The following is a 6,910-nucleotide window of genomic DNA, read 5'->3' on the forward strand; positions in this document are numbered from 1 at the left end:
CACACCTTTTTATGAGGTGACAGCACTACCAACTGTGCAAGTGTAATAATAATAATAATTATTATTATTATTTTATATATATATATATATATATATATACATATATTATATATGTATATTACACACCACCACCATGCCAGTGTCACTGCAGTGCTGAGAATGATCCACCACCCAAATAATACCTGCTCTGTGGTGGTCCTGTGGGGGTGCTGACCACTGAAGAACAGCATGAAAGGGGGCTAACAAAGTTTATAGAGAAACAAATGGACTACAGTCAGTAATTGTAGAAGTATGAAGTGCTTCTGTATGGTATATATTATTGTTGTTATTATTGTTATAATTATTATATGTTAAAATCATTTTAAAAGTAGGATTATTTGATTTATTGTATTTTTTTAGTCACATTATAGTTATTGCATTCACATTCTTTGACCACCACTGTTTACCTTGTATAAACACTAAAGTAAAATAACTTCTAGCCGTTCTCAATGAGAAATAAATCAAAGATGTATAAAACTCAGTGAGGTTCAGTAATGGGATGGAGAGAAACCATAAAACATAACAGTTTACAATGTGCTCCCATAGGCCGCTCTCTAGAGGCATCCTCTCGTGACCATATAAACTGTTTTCCTGAGCTGTGGTGAAAACGATTTAGATGTGCACAGGTCATTGTTAGCCTTCTGCATGTTGACAAAACAAATGATCAATTGGGTTTAATTTCTCAGCATTCGAAGCTTTCATCAGAAAACATGAGTTTATTCATGCGGCCAAGTGAAATATTTGTATTGTATGTAATCAAATGAATACATTTTCCATAAGCTGATATTAAATATTTAATAAACACAGACACACATTTCGTTTATACAAGTAAATCGTGTGGTATAAAAACTGAGGTGAAGTGGTCGGGTTTAAGCATGCAGTGTTTTTTAATTCTGCTCCTGTACTTTTCCACTGAGGTTTCCCCTGAAGTCCATGCTAACATACCTCAGCTTGTAAGAATCACAGTGTTTGATAACAACATCCCACATTTAACACATATTATACTTAACCCTTGTGTGGTGTTTATAGTTTTGTTACTCAGCCAATGTTTGCGGGTCTGGTGGACCCAACGCATTATTGTGTTTTTAAATCAATGCGACCGTAACTTATTTAACATACAAAATATCAGATGTTTACTTTAAAATGTTTACAAGCAATAAAGACAGCATATTTGGTTAACATTTACTATATACCTATGTTGAATCATATTTATACAGTGCCATCCGTTTGCTGTGATAAAATATAAAAAGGAAAAATCACTATGAAAATATGGCTGGAAAAACATGTTTACTTTAAACAAATCAAAATGAAACAACCTTAGGAAATGTAAAACATTTATCAGTGTAAGAAACAGCAGCCTGAACAGATACAGTATCTACTGTATATCAGTCTACACATCAGTCTATTCATGCTATAGTCTATACAACACATGAGGGTCAGCTTTACTGTGTGTGTGTTACATACATTCATTTGATGCATGTATGCTGTGTCTGTCTGCCTTCCTGTCTGTTTTTTTTCCTGTCTGTTTCTTTCGGTCTGTCTGTCTTTCTCTCTCTGTGTGTCTCTGGCTGTGTCTGTTTGTTTGCCTCTCTCTCTGTCTGGCACTCTGTCTGTCTCTCTCTCTCTCTCACACACACAGACACACACACTCACAGCAGGACATGTTGTAGTAGGACAGAGTAAAGGGACACACTTTTATACCTGTGGGTCCAGTGGACCCGAACACCAGATGTGTAATATAAATGTGTAGGGGGGTGTACAGTGTGAACTCATTAAAAACATGTTATTTTATATGTTTTTCACACAGAATGAGCCAAAGGCAAAAAGTCTGAGGTTAAAATAATAATAAATAGTATCATTTTTCTTTTGGTAAACATTGAAAACGAGTCCCACCGACACAAACACCACACAAGGGTTAAACCTTATTATTTAAAGAGAGCATGGTGGCACAGCTTATAGAGTGGATCTATCCTTGCCTTTGGTTTGTCTGTGTGGTGTTTTCTACACATGCATATTTTAAAGATTGGAAAAAACATATACATTAAAAGAATGTGCTAAAGGTGAGTGTCAAGCCACATGAGCTTGCTTGGTACATTAGAATTACATTATAGGTGACAGAGGGGACGGGTGCTAGTCTGTGGCTCCCTTAGAGTCTCTTAGATGTTCATATTAAACAAAAAGAAAGACAATATATTTTTAAAAAATGTCTTCCATTCTCCTTTAAGCATACGTGTTCATTTCATGCACTAATACCGAGTGGTACTGACTCCCTAACTCAGTACTGTTCGTGTGCCGCCCCCGTGTGTACAGTTTTGGTTACTGCAGCGCTAATGTGCAAACAAAGCAGACCCACCGCGACTCTGACCAAAATAAAGCTGTGGTAAAATAGACAATAAATAAATGAATACTTGTTTTAAGTGTATTGTGGCGCCGGCGAGCAGGGAGAATAGCGTCAGGGCCGCGAGTGAGCTGCCTTTGGCAGTTCATTCAGTGGTTTAGGGACAGACACCCATTCATACACACATACATTCATACAACAGACAAACATATATAAGCTACTTACCCAACCCTCACCGCAGCCAGCCCACTCCCAACAACGGGATACACGGCCACGGTGAGCTTAGACACCACTGCCGCAAGGCTTTCTGGGTAAAGCCTGTGCCGACGCTACAGTATTGTGAGCTAAACATATTCTGTAATACTACTCTTCTGCGAAAAATTTATAGAAAACAAGACAAAAGTATTTAATAATACAAAAAATATAAATCACAATTACAAACTTGTTTATTTGCTCATCCTTATTTGCTATTTCTTTTTTTTTTCTTCTATATTTACATATTCTCATTTTTATTGTTTTTTTTAATACAACCCCAAATCAAAAAAATTTGGGACAGCATGGTAAATAATAAAAAACACAGAGTTTCTTACATTTACTCTGACTTTTATTTCATTGCAGACAGGATGAACCTGATATATTTCATGTTTTATCTGCTCAACTTCATTTCATTTATGAATAAACATCCATTCCTGCATTTCAGGCCTGCAACACCTGGAATGCTGATTCATCTGACCACAATACACGTTTCTACTGTGTGATGGTCCATCCTAGATGCCTCTGAGCACAGAGAAGTCAACGCCGCTTCTGGACATAGTTAACAGGCTTCTTTTTTGCACAGTAAAGTTTTAAGTTGCATTTGTGCATGTAACTCTGTATTGTAGTGCTTGAAAAAAGTTTACTAAAGTAATCCCTCACCCATGTGGTTATATCAGCTATTGTTGAGTGTCAGTTCTTGATGCAGTGCCGTCTGTGGGATTGAAGATCACAGGCGTTCAGCTTAAGCTTGCACCCTTGGCCTTTTACGCATTGAAATTCCTCCAGATTCCTTAAATGGTTTAATTATATTATTTACTGTAGAGGGAGAAATATGCAAATCCCTTCCAATCTTTCTTTGAGGTTCATTGTTTTAAAACATTTCAATCATTTTCTCACACATTTGTTGACAAACTGGAGATCCTCTGATCATCTTTGCTCATCAAAGACTCAGACTTTCCTGAATGCTTTTCTACCAAACCATGATTACAATCACCTGTTGACATCACTTTGGAATCACATCATTATTTAGTTTTTTCACCTCATTACTAGCCCTAAACTGCTCCTGTCCCAACTTTTTTTCGGAATGTGTTGCAGGTCTCAATTGCTGGAATGGAGGTATATTAATAAATGAAATGAAGTTGAGCAGAAATAACATGAAATATCTCGGGTTCAAACTGTCTGCAATCAAATAAAAGTAAATGTAAGGAGCACTACATTTTTTTTTTTATTTGCATTTTCCATACTGTCCTTTTTCTGATTTGGGATTGTATTTTTATTTCATTTTATTTTATACCTATTATACCGAACTATATATAGATTATAGATTATAATATAGATTTCTCTGACCAACGTAATTGTATTTTGTAAATATAATGTAACATTTGATTTGTCATTAGAAAACTGATTATAATTCTTGCAGTTCTGCTATTGGATTTTTGTCTATTCTTTGTGTGATACAAGACTTCAACTGCTCTACAGTTTGTGGTTGCAGCTGTTTCATTCTTCTCTTTATAGTACGCCATACATTTTCAATAGGTGACATCTGGACTGCAGGAAGGCAGATACATACAATCTGTTTATAGAGTCACACTGTTGTAGTGCCTGGCATTGCATTACTAAAATAAGCATAGATTTCTCAAGAAAAGACATCACCTGATTTTTAGGCAAATGTTTGCCTTAAATCCCAATAAATGCCTCCACACATTTGCAAGTCACCCATTCTGTGGACACTGACGCACCCCCATGCCAAGGCAGATGTTGGCTGTTGAACCCCTTACTGATAACAGTTTGAAAGGTCCTATTTGTCTTTGGCACAAAAATCTCATTGTCTTTTTCCATGAAAACAAGCAAAAGCATTGACTCCTCTGAGCACAGCATGCAGTTCCACTGTCTTCAAGTCGCCCAGCTGCGATGAGCTCAGAGAACTCTGAGGCATTTTTGTATAGAATTCCTGATTCGTTGTGGCTATATTTTATCACAGTCTCATGAGGGTTTTTATGCAGTGGCATCTAAAGGCTTAAATGTCATGCAGATTCAACAGTGGTTTGCAGCCATGCCCTAGTATGCAGACTGAGTTTTCTTCAGATTCCCTGAATCTTTTCACAATATTCTGTATGTTAGATGGTGAAAGACCTAAATTTGAAGTCTTGCATTAGAAAACGTGTTTTTTTTTTCTTCTTTTTTTTGAAATAGTAATTCCGTCACAAGGTTTGGTACAAAGTGGTGAGCCATCTCTGCTTTAAAGTACCAAAATTGCCTGTCTTAGTTGTTCTGAGTTCATTAAAGAAATCAAATTTGTTTACATTTACAAAATACAGTCAAGTTGGTCAGACAAAACATTAAAAGTTATATCTTTTGTTTGTAGCTGACTAATTTTGTCCTTTAAATAAAGCTTCAAGAGAAGTAACAAATCACAGAATTTTGTTTTGTTGCACTTTTTCATTTTCATTTAATTTTTCTTAACCGCTTTCATTTTCACATTTTTATTAACTGGTCCGGTTTTACTGTAAACACAGAAATTGAAAATAAACATAAAAAATTGTTTAATTATTATTTATTTATCAATGTGCTAGGGTGAACGGCCTATTACGCTAGCCCCCCACCACCGTGATGGTGTCCCACCTTGTTCCTGACCACAAGAAAGTGGTTGTGATGAAAATTAAATGATTAACAAAATTTACAAAAATTTATTTTATTAAATAATGTAAAATTTTATAATATAAGTGGGGATCGGTGGGTTGCACTGTCACATCACAGCAAGGGTTCGATTCCCAGGCGGGGCGGTCCGGGTCCTTTCTGTGCGGAGTTTGCATGTTCTCCCTGTGTCTGCGTGGGTTTCCTCCAGGAGCTCCGGTTTCCGACCCACAGTCCAAAAACATGCAGTCAGAATATTTGGAGACACTGAATTGCCCTATAAGTGAATGGGTGTGTGTGTGTTTATGTGTGTCTGCCCTGCAATGGACGGCGTCCCGTCCAGGGTGTTACTGTGTGCCTTGCGCCCATTGAAAAGCTGGGATAGGCTCCAGCACCCCTCCGTGACCCTAATTGGATAAGCGGATAAGGACTAATAATGAATGAATTAATAATATACAGTGTATCACAAAAGTGAGTACACCCCTCACATTTCTGCAGATATTTAAGTATATCTTTTCATGGGACAACACTGACAAAATGACACTTTGACACAATGAAAAGTAGTCTGTGTGCAGCTTATATAACAGTGTAAATTTATTCTTCCCTCAAAATAACTCAATATACAGCCATTAATGTCTAAACCACCGGCAACAAAAGTGAGTACACCCCTTAGTGAAAGTTCCTGAAGTGTCAATATTTTGTGTGGCCACCATTATTTCCCAGAACTGCCTTAACTCTCCTGGGCATGGAGTTTACCAGAGCTTCACAGGTTGCCACTGGAATGCTTTTCCACTCCTCCATGACGACATCACGGAGCTGGCGGATATTCGAGACTTTGCGCTCCTCCACCTTCCGCTTGAGGATGCCCCAAAGATGTTCTATTGGGTTTAGGTCTGGAGACATGCTTGGCCAGTCCATCACCTTTACCCTCAGCCTCTTCAATAAAGCAGTGGTCGTCTTAGAGGTGTGTTTGGGGTCATTATCATGCTGGAACACTGCCCTGCGACCCAGTTTCCGGAGGGAGGGGATCATGCTCTGCTTCAGTATTTCACAGTACATATTGGAGTTCATGTGTCCCTCAATGAAATGTAACTCCCCAACACCTGCTGCACTCATGCAGCCCCAGACCATGGTATTCCCACCACCATGCTTGACTGTAGGCATGACACACTTATCTTTGTACTCCTCACCTGATTGCCGCCACACATGCTTGAGACCATCTGAACCAAACAAATTAATCTTGGTCTCATCAGACCATAGTACATGGTTCCAGTAATCCATGTCCTTTGTTGACATGTCTTCAGCAAACTGTTTGCGGGCTTTCTTGTGTAGAGACTTCAGAAGAGGCTTCCTTCTGTGGTGACAGCCATGCAGACCAATTTGATGTAGTGTGCGGCGTATGGTCTGAGCACTGACAGGCTGACCCCCCACCTTTTCAATCTCTGCAGCAATGCTGACAGCACTCCTGCGCCTATCTTTCAAAGACAGCAGTTGGATGTGACGCTGAGCACGTGCACTCAGCTTCTTTGGACGACCAATGCGAGGTCTGTTCTGAGTGGACCCTGCTCTTTTAAAACGCTGGATGATCTTGGCCACTGTGCTGCAGCTCAGTTTCAGGGTGTTGGCAATCTTCTTGTAGCCTTG

Source organism: Trichomycterus rosablanca, chromosome 13 (assembly GCF_030014385.1).
Source record: "Trichomycterus rosablanca isolate fTriRos1 chromosome 13, fTriRos1.hap1, whole genome shotgun sequence".
NCBI lineage: Eukaryota > Metazoa > Chordata > Actinopteri > Siluriformes > Trichomycteridae > Trichomycterus > Trichomycterus rosablanca.